The 14,126-nt window shown below is 32.0% G+C and overlaps 1 long non-coding RNA gene across 2 annotated transcripts; it reads right to left on the reverse strand.

Annotated features, from left to right (window-relative positions):
• Nucleotides 1-327: 327 nt before the first annotated feature.
• LOC145739391 (uncharacterized) lies at nt 328-12,768 on the reverse strand. Of its 2 annotated transcripts, none has more exons than XR_014181016.1 (3): nt 12,625-12,768; nt 12,308-12,497; nt 328-422 (listed from the first exon to the last, which is right to left on the reverse strand). It is a non-coding gene; the product is annotated as an uncharacterized LOC145739391 (long non-coding RNA). The 2 variants fall into 2 exon arrangements; XR_014181017.1 differs by lacking the exon at nt 328-422 and adding an exon at nt 1,514-1,776.
• Nucleotides 12,769-14,126: the final 1,358 nt, after the last annotated feature.

Here is a 14,126-nt window from a genome sequence, read left to right on the forward strand (position 1 = left end):
AATTAATTTATTGATCAAAGACAACTGTTGGAAACGTCAGGACTGGTACTGAAAGTATACTAAATATTTCGATAAACGCTTACAATAATTCAAATGTAACCATTAATTCAATAAGTAGTTTATTGTATTTTAGTTTCCCGTGTCAAGTTCCGCACAGTTACTTAGTTCGCCATGCGTAGATTGACATTTAAAGAAATGGCAATTTTTCTAATACTTCACCATTTAGTCGGATATTGAATAAAAATCATTCAGCCAGATAATGTTGATAGAACAATGCTGCATATGGTATAACAGCAAATCAAAAGAGCAAATAAAACTACACCACCCGCGCCTCCATCTTTAGTTTATTATCAAAATATATAAGAAGTCCGAGGTTCACCAGAACTGACTTTTTTTTGCTTCACGCTTCACTGGAGGAATATCTGAAACAAGGAAAATAATATAAAACATATTACACAATGTTATATGTAGCATAAAATCAGTATAAAAATTCATTCCATATTGAACGGTAGTCTAACACACCAGGGGGGATATTTCTGACCATATGCAACTTTAGAAACGTATGAAAATTATACGCAAAGTTGAGAAGTATTTACCATACATATCTGTACGCATATATTCGTATACGTAAATTAACTTATGATGACCGGATTTTACCGACCCTTAAAAAATTGATTTTATGCAAAACACGTATACCAGGTGTCCAAGAGCACCCTGGACATAGGAGATTAACATGGGAAAACGGTTTTGATTTTTTTGCGCCTGTACAGTTGATTTGATCGAAAAATCGTATTAATGAAAGTTGTAGTACCTATCACGAACTAGTTTTCTGTATTTTTTTCAGAACTCTAATTTGAGCCCTTTTGTCGTAAAACACGAACAAAAATGCGAAAATTTAAACTTTTTACCTGCACTGTATAAGCGTTTGTCGAGCAACCGTACCAGCAACAATGACCTGTTTACCCCTTGCCCGACAACCGCCTATACAGTGCAGGCCAAAAGTTTAAATTTTCTCATTTTTGTTCGTGTTTTACGACGAAAGGGCTCAAGTTAGAGATCCGAAAAAAATACAGCAAACTAGTCCGTGATAGGTACTACAACTTTTATTAATACGATTTTTCAATCAAATCAACCGTACAGGCGCAAAAAAATCAAAACCGTTTTCCCATGTTAATCTCCTATGTCCAGGGTGCTCTTGGACACCTGGTATATCAGCGCGCTGGGTTAAAACAGCGTACTGAAATTATTGTATTTTTGGAAAGTCCTACTGATTATTGTCACGAATAGAAATTCTTATTATTTAAAAAATATAAATTCATAAAATTTAAGCAGGTATTTGAAGATGGCAATATAATAAAAGGCACGAGGTAAGGTTACAGTCAGAATGCTAGTAGAGCATCTTACCTATTTTTAGCGGCTAACAAATAATATGTCACGACTAGCGTGACTTGTCGAATTGAATTCAACCTTACTACCTGGGATCTCGTTTCAGCGTGAAATAAAACACACAGTCAACCCTTCCATTTAATTCTATTAAATAAGTTCTTTAACTTGAACAACATAAGTTACTAACTAATAAAATAACTAACTGGAATAAACCCCTCTATAAGGTAATTCCTTTTTATAACCTTCAAAACACTGATTGCACCAATCAGAAACTCCCAAACCTGGTCTCATTTAGCCCACAACTCGTGAGGACCTTTCGACCCAACACACTTAGAAATATTTCTCATATTTCACAACCCAGCATCAGTAGTAGATCAAATATGGATTTTTCTAGAAATTAATTAAATTCATATTTTATATAAAAAAAAACATAAATGTTTTACTTTTGAATGTCACTTACAACAATTTAAAATGTTTATAATAAAAAACGGAGTTAAATCGCAATTAAAATTAGGTATATGATATACTTCATAAAAGTTAAAGTGTTTCGGAAAAGCTAACAGAAAAAAATATAGATGAGTATTTCGTTTTAAAAAGTCGAAATTCTTTAATTAAACATACACAGGGTGTTTCAGGTTTTAATATGCAAACTTAAACCACGTATTCTATGTCTAAAAATAACTGTAGCATACAGTGTTGAAAATTTCATTTTTATTCAACTTGTTTTCAAGCAAATTGCATTTATATTTTCAGAAAAAACATCTCAACTTTGTATACTCCTCTTTAGATTGGTAGAGAATTTGGGGTCATTTTTTAGATAAATTTGTAATTTTCTTGAAAACGGTGACAAACACGGAAATAATTTAAGAAACAAAAAAGTTTCCTAATTGAACAAGAAATTTGAATAAAATCATTGTGGACGAAAAAAGAGACCGAAAATTCAAAAAAAAAATAACACCCTGTACACTTGCAAAAAGTTGGCTTATTCAATGATGCTGTACGATAAGATACCTTTAGTCCATATTGCCAATTTTTCTCAGCTAGTCGATGATAGATTTATATTTTCCTTCCGACGTTTCGTTTTTGCGCGGTTTTTCATGAACTTTCTTTTTTCTTATGAGAACCATATTCGATTTTTAGACCACCAACTAGTGCATGTTATTTCTGATTTCAGTGATGTATAATAACTTATGATTTGCTTCATAAATGACAAAATAGTTCAAGAAAAACTAATTTAACTGAGTTGACTTTGATACGTTTTATGAAGATTATTTGACAGTACTTGTCACACGCAATCGGCCTGCATATACTTCAAAATGAAGAAAAACGAGGCAATATCATTTTAAAGCTTTATCACAAATTTGATACCAAGCTAATATTATGAGAGCAAGCCAAATGTAAATTCTATTAAATAAGTAATATAAAATTTATCCTTGAAGGGAGAAAAAACTTAATCAAAACCCAGTGTTGGTTTCAAAGGTGGCATGTTGCTTGATTTTTTATTATTGAAGGGGGAAAAACTTAATCGAAACCCGAGTTAGTTGAATAATGTTAAAACGGCATGTCTATTGAAATTGGAGACCAAGTATGGATGGTGGACATTCAGAGAAAAACAAATTTAAAAAATCCTGGTGGTGGCGTGGTCGGGCAGGGCATCATGTTCAGGGTGCAGCAGAAGAAAATTTGTTTTTCTGTGAATGTCCACTGCGGTTCTTGTTATGCGACGTCTCTTACGTGGTCTACTTGGTCTCCAACTTCCATAGACATGCCGTTTTAACATAATTCAACTAACTCGGGTTTTCATTAGGTTTTTTTCTCCCTTCAAGAATAAAAAACCAAGCAACCTGCCATCTTTGAAACCAACACTGGATTTTTTGATCAAGGCTTAACCCAAGGCTAAGGCTTAACACCAACCACCTTATGTCAAGCCTTATGTACACCTGGGTTCAGCTGTCCCCCCTTGTAGTCTTGTAGAATGACAGCCAGCAGACTGTGACTCTAGTTAAGCCTCTGAAGATGGATGTCCAAATACACCCGAAACATGTCAGGCAGATAACAACTTAATAAATATTGTCACAAGTAGATTTTCGTTGATTACTTAGTCAGCAAAAAATCAACCATTGACCGAAACAAGTCGTTGACCACTCGAATTGAAAAGTAAGCAATCCAACCTTTTAGAACGGAAGCTAGCTAAGGTGTTGCAATCGCCAGTCAGCAATAAGTCATCATCTGTACGGACAATGATCCAAGTGCTTAGACAAGCAATTAAGAAATTGAACTAAGGGATGGTAATACCTTACAATAAATAACAGAGAAATGTTGGAAAAGGGGTGTCTGAAATTATCCGCGAAACTAAACGGTTTGGTCGCGAAAGTTAAGGGAACTCTACCCTGACACGTACCCTCGGTCCAAAATGGTTTGTGCATTTATCATCATGTAAGTACAAACTTGTAATTTATAAATAAGCCAACTTGTGTCTGACAATGTGTATAAAATCAGTCTCCAACTTGACTTGTTTATCTCTATGAATAAACGTTGTTATTAAAAAGAAGTAGTAGTCCATATTCTTTCAGTGGAGTTGTACAAGTACAAAAGGAGGGCAATGACACGCAGTCGTCTTCAAACGGTAACGCCTGCTCTACTAGATTCGGACATATAAATGGCCATCTTCAAGAGCTACAAGAATAACTTACTCTACTTGTGTAACAGGTGTTTAAGAAACAAGAAAACCTACTTCAACTCGACAAGGTAGGCCATTTATATGTCCGAAACTATTAGAGCAGGCCTTACCCTTTAAAGGTCGAAATAAAGTATTGTGGAGACGACTGCATGTCATTCCCTTGCTTTTGTTGTTGTTTTTGTTATCCAATCTTTGAGTTTAACCACAGACAAACTAATATATACAGACGGTCAGCCAAATGGTTAAAAAACGAAACGCTAAATGGAGACCCTTTGCTGTTCAACAGTCTCCATCGGCGAATCGACGGTATCTATTTCGAGCGTCTCATAACAGATGGCAGTGCAGCCAGTAAATTTTTCTGCAGTTTGGCTCTTGTTTGAAGGCATAATTACGCAACGTTGCCTGGTATTGCTAGAATTCTTTGTACCATCAGAAATTTTTTTAAATGATCATTGCAATTTGCTTATATTGTTTTATTAAGAAATATTAAGATATTGAGGGTAACTAGGAATCGTGTTATTGGAGTTAGAACAGATAAAACTTTATTTAGAACGTATTTAAGTTTATAATTGGCACTGTATTTACGGATAATGTTTTCCCGCCAAATTTATCAAAACTGTTGCTATTTGTTAACCGTACGTGCAGACATCGGTAGTGGAAGTTTAACTTTTGTGTTATTTATTATTTTTTTTCTGCTCACATAGATATCTGATATTTACAAATATTTTTTTCTTTGTTTATTGGGTCTTCTGTCTCACACAAAAAAAGGTTTGTTGGGAAAATGGAATTTCGCACTATTTTCAACTAAGTTGAAAATAACATTAACCTAGTCGTCCCAACACAAGACCACTGACTTAGGCTCGATCTTAGTCAGTGGTCTTGTGTTGGGACGACTAGGTTAATGTTATTTTCAACTTAGTTGAAAATAGTGCGAAATTCCATTTTCCCAACAAACCTTTTTTTGTGTGAGATAGAAGACCCAATAAACAAAGAAAAAAATGAGTAACTCGTCTCAACAAACATATAGAACATATCTCCATTTACAAATATGTCGGGAAATGTGTGCAAGTACTTAAACTGTGGAAAAAGTGGTCGTGACGGTGTCCGATTATTTAGATTTCCCCATAAGAACCCTAAACTTTGTCGAAAGTGGGTGATTTACTGCGGTATGGGCTATTTTTAACTAAAAATGTTCTTATTTAGCTTGCTTTAATGTAGTGCCGCATGATGCTTTTCTGTATTAACCTATTACCTTACTTAAAAGTTAAAAGACTATTTAAAAACCCATTGTCGCACTTTGCAATAGGTATTCAATTTGTTCAGGGTTAGGACTTCTTTAATATTATTTTCGATCAATATTATTGACTATCTCGTTTATTACGAATAGGTAGGTAGGTACACTTTTATAATACAGGGTGATGCTTAATAACATGATAGTATTCTACTAATTAGTACTATATTCATATCATAGACTAGACTTGCACATGTTTTAATGTGCAAACAATTTGGTAATTTTAACCAGTGGCGTTCGTATAGATTTTGCATTAAATATTTATTGAAAAAAATTATGCGTTATTGCATAATTCTTCGTGGTTTTTTCATATTATCAAAATTATTTTGAAAGTCCTAATTGGACATGTAACATAAATTGTTAATAAAATAAACAAGGAGCTGCTTTTTTATAAATATTCGAGAAATATTATTTGAGGTTGTTCTATTATAATTATTATTATTATAAATACTATTTGTAACTGATAAACTTTGTTTCTTTGGATAGGTAACAGTATTATAAGCTCGAGTATAAAATAAAAAAAATTAAGTTTGGTTTATAATCAACATCAGTAAACAGAAATTTATTAGTAGATTATAACATTTCATTTTTTCAAACAAAAGGTGTTATGTCGAATAGGCACCACATTTTTTCGATTTTAGAGAGTTACAACCATTTGAGAAGAAATAATTACCTAAACTATTATTTTTGACAGCATTTTTCCGCAATTTGGTTACCCTGCTTTTTGCAATTACAAAATGCTTTTTTTGCATTTTTTTCGTATACAAACAGGATGGTCCTCCGGGAACTCCATCGATTGTTGATAAAGTACACTTAAAAAAAATCGAAAATTTGGCTACCAACCAAAATCGATGGGGGGTCGTTGATCTAAAATATTTCCAAGTTGGTGGTACTTCCGGTTATAGCAAAAGTAGCTACCAACTTCCGTATTTTAAATGGAACACCATGGATTAAAAAAATATTAAAAATATTCTTTTTTGCACGACTTGTCTAATTTTGAGTGATTACAGTACCTGTTTTGAAGGCGGGAAGGACTAGTTCCTGTCTAGTTTATAAGGTTCAATATTAGCTTCACAAAAACATACAATCTAAATTTAAAAAATTCATTTCTTTCAAAAACCGAACAATGTTTTAATGTCATTTTATAAGGCCATGATTACCGAACTTATCTCCCATGTTCAACCAAATCTGTATCTGTAATCGTTTTCAAGATCTCCATAGTGGCTCGCTATATCGTGAACACTTTTGCTAAAGAATGGATTTTTTCTTTGTCATTACACATACGGAATTCATTAAATAGAAATATTTTAAGAGAACTTCAAATCTCGTTTAGAATTTGCTTTAACTTTTACACCGTTACTTCTTGTAACAATGTGAATCATTGCTTTTTTATTTGAAAAGACCACTTTGTTAGGTAATTTTTATTTTTCTATTTTAGGTAGATTATTATTTATTAATAATTATTATTATTGTCTACTTACGCTGTGGTTTAATGTATAGTCTAGAAGACAATGAAGAAGTGTCATATCACATGTGTATTCAAAAAACAACATAATTTAAAAAATGTTCAACGTAAATTTGAATTTCTCTTATTATTCAGTACTTTTCAATTTGATTGATTTTATGTATCAATCAATAAAAAAAATTCACACATAAATCCCAAAATGTTGCATTCCGTATTACACTTATTATTTTCTGCGATTTCTACACAACGCTGATGAGTTTCAATAAAAACGAAACAATTGATATAAACACAACGGAAAATTGCATTATTCTCAGAGTATATTTTAATAATTGTACACAAAATTTCTTGGAAATTCTGTCATTAGAAAGTAATTTTTCAACTGAAACAATCAGTAATTTCACTTAGAGTATTTAATTTAATTTAATATCAATGTAATAATCTTTGTCTAATGTACTATTCCTTAAAATTAGGTAGAATTTTTAACACGTACTATTTTAGATTAAATTTAATTATTTGCAAGCATACGTACAAAATGCGCTCGGCTTTTTTTCTTATTTCTATTCCGTACCGAACCGTCGCGTCGCGCCGGTGATTTGATGCAGTTGTATAATCATAAATGCCGTGCGCCGAACGCGTCTCTGCAGAAATATGGCAACACTGCGGAAAACAAATTTCGTTCGTTCAGACAATCGCAGCCGATTACGCATGAGTCATCAAAATATTTTAAAACAATTTATTAGTCTGACTGGTCTGGCGCCTTCACCAAAATTATATGGCTTCCATTTGCTCTGACCGTCTGTATATATTAGTTTGTCTGTGGTTTAACTTGACTACGATCCCAGCCTACACGTCCCCGCGTTACGACTAAAAATTAGATCGTGACAATATTTTGTGGAGATCGACTTAGTTTTGTTTTTACTTTATTTTTAGTGTTAAAAAGAGCAATGAACCTAATTATTGAATCATATTAAAGTAAATTATCTACTCATTATGAGAATATATAAATGTTGTTTTAAAAAAAATAAACAAACAAGTACCTAAAAACACACTCAGAAAAAAATATACACCCAATGGTAAAAAAAACAAAAATAAAACTTTCAGTTTTTCGGTTTTTGTCTGATTTCTCCAAATGTAATAAAATGTTGTTGATTTTTTTACTAAATTATTTAGCAATAAAATGCGCAACTTTGCTTTCATTTAATTAAAGCTCTACCAACTGCAGGTTCTTAGATAGCAATGCTAGTGCATCAAATTTGTAACACCCTGTATGTAAACAATTTGAACAATTCATCTTTTAATGTCATTCCTTCCCATCTTTTGGAAAGTTACCACGGATCCGAGTATACAGGGTTTGATGGAAGTGTCAAGGTCAAGGTCAAAAAATGTGTCAGGACAAAAAATTAAAAATTTGCTCCAACGCTCTCATCAACATTTTTTTTGTGTTTCAAAATAACCTTAATCGAGTCTTGTGGTCAATATTTCTGGACGTTTTCTCTAGTTTGGTGATTAAGGGCGGTTTACAAATTTTATTAAAAAATTTAAAATGGGGTTATTTTTACTTCTCTTGTTTTTAATTTAAACATTTCCTTAAATCTTTTGTGGAAAAAGAAAGGGATTAACAAGGCTACACTTAAAACTAGGTACCCAATTTAAGTAAAAAGCTTAATCTGCATTATACAGGGTGACCCAAAAAAACTTTGAAAACAAAATCATATTTTTATCATACATTTTTGCATGGTTAGTGATTTTAATAGAAAATAATAATATTGGAGACCAGGGTCATGATTACACAGTCAACACAAAGACGAGCATTGTGCACACACACACACACACACACACACACACACACACACACAGTGAACACTTGTTTTTATATTCAAACATAATTAGAATGAAAATGAAAACTGTAAAAATATTGTAATATCGGTAAATAAAATTTATAAAGTACTGTAAAACGATGAACGTTAACTTTAGACCGCCTCACTCCATATTGAACAATTCTGTCGTTTTAACGCAAAATCGAGGGCTTTTAAAAAACATTCTTTACCGACATTATAATAGTTTTACAGTTTTAATTTTAATTATGTTGTGAATGTAAAAGCAAGGGTTGACTGTGGGTTTTGTAATGTGTACAATGCTTGTCTTTGTGTTGACGGTGTGATCCTGACCACCTCTTTTTAAGGTCTGATGATGGCTTAAGAGCCAAAACCGTTAGCCGGACTTAAATTGTCTCTATCCTTTCCTGATTAAAAAACATGGGTCACTTTGCGGATTAGAACAACTTTATCTTAATATTTGTTTAATGATCCGAATCATGTATCTAGACGTTTATAAAATTTATTGGTAAATTTCAAATATGTTATTTAGCTAAGCTATTTAATAAACTTAGTGCAGATCGACTCTGTGATTTTACTTTCACTTACACTCACTACTCCACTGTGGGAATATGAACTACTTCTTTTCAATTAAATTGGGTAGTTTTAAGTGTAATTTGGTTTATCCCGTATTTCTTCAACAAAAAATCTAAAAAAATTATTGAATTTGAGTAAAGAGACGAAAAAATCAAACCATTTTTGAAATTTACCAATACATTTTATAAACGGCCCTTAATTGCCACTGTTCGAATCGTCTAAATATATGAATTGGATCTTTAAATAGGATTGGATCTTCTTAATCCAATATTATTATTTTCCATTAAAATCACTGAAAATGCAAGATTTATGATAAAAGTTTTTTTTGGCCACCGTGTACAGAGTGTCTCTAAAAGGTCTGTACAAAATTCTATGACATATTCCTGACATCAAAATAAGCCGATTTAAAGCAACTTACCATAGTCCGAAATTACTTAATTTTCGAGATACAGCGTGGTAAAGTTAAAAAATAAAACTCAATTTTTTTAAATTTAATATACGTCTTGTAACGTATTACTGTCAAATCTAGTAGCCAGAGGTTTTTTGAGATGCGAAACCCGAATTTAGACACTTACAATTTGAACAAATTTCAGGTGACAGTATTTCGGTACAGTATCGAACACTTAAAACCGAAATATCTCGACAACAGTTTACATTAGCGGTTCTTAGCAGAAGTACCTTTTTTGCTTTAAAATGTTTGAAACATCATTTCCTTAAAAAATAAATAAGAAAATTACACAGAGAAAAAAGTTACGGTCACTTAAAATCATCAGAAGTACACTGTAAAGCGCCCTCTACCGGCCGCAGTAAAAATGTGTCCAAATTCGGGTTTCGCATCTCAAAAAACCCCAAGATTTGAAAAGTAATATGTTACAAAATGTACATTATATTTTAAAAAATCAATTTTTATTTTTTAATTTTACCACCCTGTACCTCGAAAACGGACCAATTTCGGACAAAGGTAAGTTGCTTCAAATCGGCTTATTTTGATGTTAGGAATATGTGATAGGATTTTGTACAGACCTTTTAGATACACCCTGTATAACAAAGATTAAGCTTTTTACTTAAATTGGGGAGTTTTAAGCGTAGCTTTACTAATCCTTTTCTTTTCCCACAAAAAATTTAAAGAAATGGTTAAATTTAAAAAAAAGCATAAAAATAACCCCATTTTTGAAATTTTGCAATAAAATTTGTAAACGGCCCTTAATCACCAAACTGGCAAAAACGTCTACAGATATTAACAACAAGACTCGAATAAGATTATTTTGACAAACAAACACATTTTTTGTGAGAAATGGCGTACCAAATTTTTCATTTTTTTACTACACTTCAGTCAAACCCTGTATACTCGGATTCATGACAACTTTTAAAAAGATTATTTAGGTCAACAGACACAGAAAGAAAATACCTTTTAGTTGTCAAAAGAATTATTAAAATTGAGTCAATCAATTTGAAGAAACAGCTGTTGAAAAAAGAGCTTAAATTTTGATGGCCTATTCTTTTTAACAAGCAGTCTAGTTTACTTTGGTATTAAGTTTTTTTTGTAATATAAAGTAGAAAAAAAAGAGCGGGTAAAAGTAAAACCAATCACTTTGTACAAAAAATAGTTATTTACTAGCAGTAAGGCAAGTAAATAAAGTGTAAATAAAGATTAAAGTAATCAATTGAACAATGTCAGATGCTGTCCACCTGAGATATTATTTATGGAGAGGCAAAAGCTTGAATACCTATTCAAAATATCTAAAAATTCAGAAGTATTGTTTTGGTTTTGAAAAGATTCCAACTCCACACAGATGTTTGCTTTATAATCATAGTATTCTTTATAAACAGTGCGTTTTTTTTTACGTGCAACGTAGGATTTCACATGTTAAATTTTTAAGCACATGTTAGACCATGTTATTTTGGAACTAGAAGTATAAAACTTGATGGGTGGCTGTTTCGTACGCTTAAGCTAAAGTAAGTTTACCAATTCGGCCTAAAAAGTGATAAAAAACTTTCAAAAAATCATCTTTTCTCAAACAGGTTTTATCTTTCCATACTTCCTTTATGTCGGTATAGCAAGTAAAATTTGGCATAGAAAGTAAAACAGGGTGATCAAAATGCAAATATTAACATTATATCAAGAAAGTTAAGAACAAAAGAAGTATTTTTATGAATGAATTGTTCAAAGTGACCTCAGTTTGAAGCCAAACAGTATCCCAATCAATAATAAAATACCCTTTTGCGCGTTAAAAAAACGCACTGTACATTTTTTTCTTTGTTTATTGGGTCTTCTGTCTCAACACACAAAAAAGGTTTGTTGGAAAAATGGAGTTTTGCACTATTTTTAACTAAGTTGAAAATAACATTAACTTAGTCATCCCAACACAAGACCACTGACTTAGGCTCGGTCTTGATACTTAAAAACCCTGACGTTTTTGTGGAAAATCTACCACCCTCTTCAGATAATCTAAAAAAGAACACAGAAAACAACAACTTAATAAATATTAAACCTGATAATGTTCAGTTTGGAACTCCAAGAAGAGTTTTTGTCAATGAAAATTGACATAAATTTTGACTTTTATTGTTCCAATAGGAAAGGTTATCTATTGTTGTAGTGAAAGGTGGGTTTTATAATGAAAACAAAATTACAAGAAATTTAAGTTTTGTTTGATATGTCCAAGTGTTATCTCCTTCCCTAGAATATTTAAACAAGTTTGGTCAATATTAATTTAATTTAATTTTATTAGTGTGATATTCCATTTTTCAAACAAACATTTTTTTTGTAGTGAGACAGAAAACCCAATAAGCAAAGAAAAAATGAGTAACTCGTCTCAACAAACATATAGAACATGTCTCTTCTCTTTATATACATGTTGTCTCATACAAATACACACTACAAGCTACATACCTCCTTATTACTGTTACTTTAAACATGCCATTAAATAACACTACCTAATACAAATTGACTCAAGCTTTAGCAGTGCAATTTACTAAAGTGTATAATAATGATTAACGTGAGAAACATAAAACAATAATGAAAACTGCATTGTTTTTCATTTTAATTTGAGTTTTAGTAAAAATAGTTAACTAACCTTAAAACTTGTTCTTTTATCTACTGTTGTAATGTAGTGCATTCAATTTCTCTCTTTATCTCGATTGATATGTGGCAGTCTTCTTAGTGGATAATTTGGGCCTGAATCCCATTAGTTACTTCATAAAAAAATAAACTTCTGCAACCATATAGAAAATTAGTGAAATATTCAGGATATACCGCATACAATTCTGTAAAAAAGGCTTAATTTGTTACTTGAACTATACTTAAAAAATGCTAGACTTGAAAAATTTTTAGAACTGAAGCATCAAGGGGGTTTTACATAGGTTAGGTATGAAACTGCCACTGTAATCTTACCTGGGCCAGCAGCTGTTTGATCCATTATGTCCATCAAAAAATATATATTTACTTGATTTTAGGATATAATCTTCACCAATTATTGGATTAATGTGATAAAATTAAATTATTTTAGCTGCATGTTAATCTTTTTGACAGAACTAAATAAACAAAAACCAAGTGACAAGTGACAAGACTAGTCGGCATTTGCCTTCTCAATAGATCCAAGATCTAGCGAATGTCAGCGACTTGTTTGCTTAAAGCGATACGCCGGGTGACGTCACAGTGGATGCTCGGGTGCACAATATGCACTTAATTAATACCCAAAGGATAACAGGCGTTGTCTGTTTTGTATTACTCTTTACATTAAAATTGTCTCAAATGCGGCTTGTTGTGTGTTACTAGAGGCGGCCCTGAAGTGTTATCTTTATCCTTTTTATGCCAATTAAGAATTTATTTATAAAATATAAAACTAACCATTAAAACATGCTGTCAGTAAGTTTATCACAATGTTACGGTTAAGTGAATTACGCCCTCAATACTAATGAGTGAAAAATAGAAAACAGCACTAAAGAAGATGTAACTTTATTTTTGTTTAAATAAATCTCAAAGAAAACTAAAGACGTGGTTAAAAACATGTTAACCCGAACAAGAATTGAAAAGGCGGCAAATCATTACTTATGTCTAACAACTTAATCTTTACTAGACTTATGATGTTTGACATTTGTCATAAGTCACTTAACAGTAGACATTACTAACTTATACATATACACATAGGTGGTTTTATTGGTATTTTAACACCCTTCCTCAATAAAACAATTGTTACATATTATCAATATCAACTATCAAGTTCAAGTCAGTTCTAAATTTATCAAACAGAACACTAGTTAAACCTTTTGTTAAAACGTCTTGCAACTTGCTCAGTCGTTGGCAAGTATTTTACACTCACAGTTTTATTTGCTATTAAATCTTTAATGTAGTTAAACTTCACATCAATATGCTTAAGTCGTTTATGATCAAATTTGCTTGTTAATTTAATACAAGACTGATTGTCTTCAAAAATGTCAAAGATGTGTTTTTCAAAACCAAGGTCGAAGACAACCATACTCCTTCTTTTGATGCTTCTGCCAGGGCGACATATTCCGCTTCCGTTGATGAAAGACTTACAGTGGCTTGCTTTTTAGTACACCAACACACAACAGCTCCAAAAACTTTAAAACAGTATCCAGTTGTTGACTTCCGATCATGCAAATCACCAGCCCAATCGGCATCGGCATAACCAACTAACACCACTTTTTCATTCTTTGGACAAAAGAACTCCAAATTAATTGTACTTTTAAGATATCTAAGAATTCGTTTTAACTTGGTCCAAAGTTGTTTTCTCGGTTTGCTTTGATGTCTACTACACGTATTTACAGAGTAGCTTAAATCCGGTCTTGTTGCCAGCATCAGGTACATAAGTGAACCCACCAATTCGCGCACTGGTAGGTTTTCATCTGTTTCTTCAGTGTCCGTTTCTTCAA

Source organism: Ips typographus, unplaced genomic scaffold, assembly GCF_016097725.1.
Source record: "Ips typographus isolate SLU unplaced genomic scaffold, UJ_Ityp_2.0 IpsContig116, whole genome shotgun sequence".
In the NCBI taxonomy this organism is placed as follows: Eukaryota; Metazoa; Arthropoda; class Insecta; order Coleoptera; family Curculionidae; genus Ips; species Ips typographus.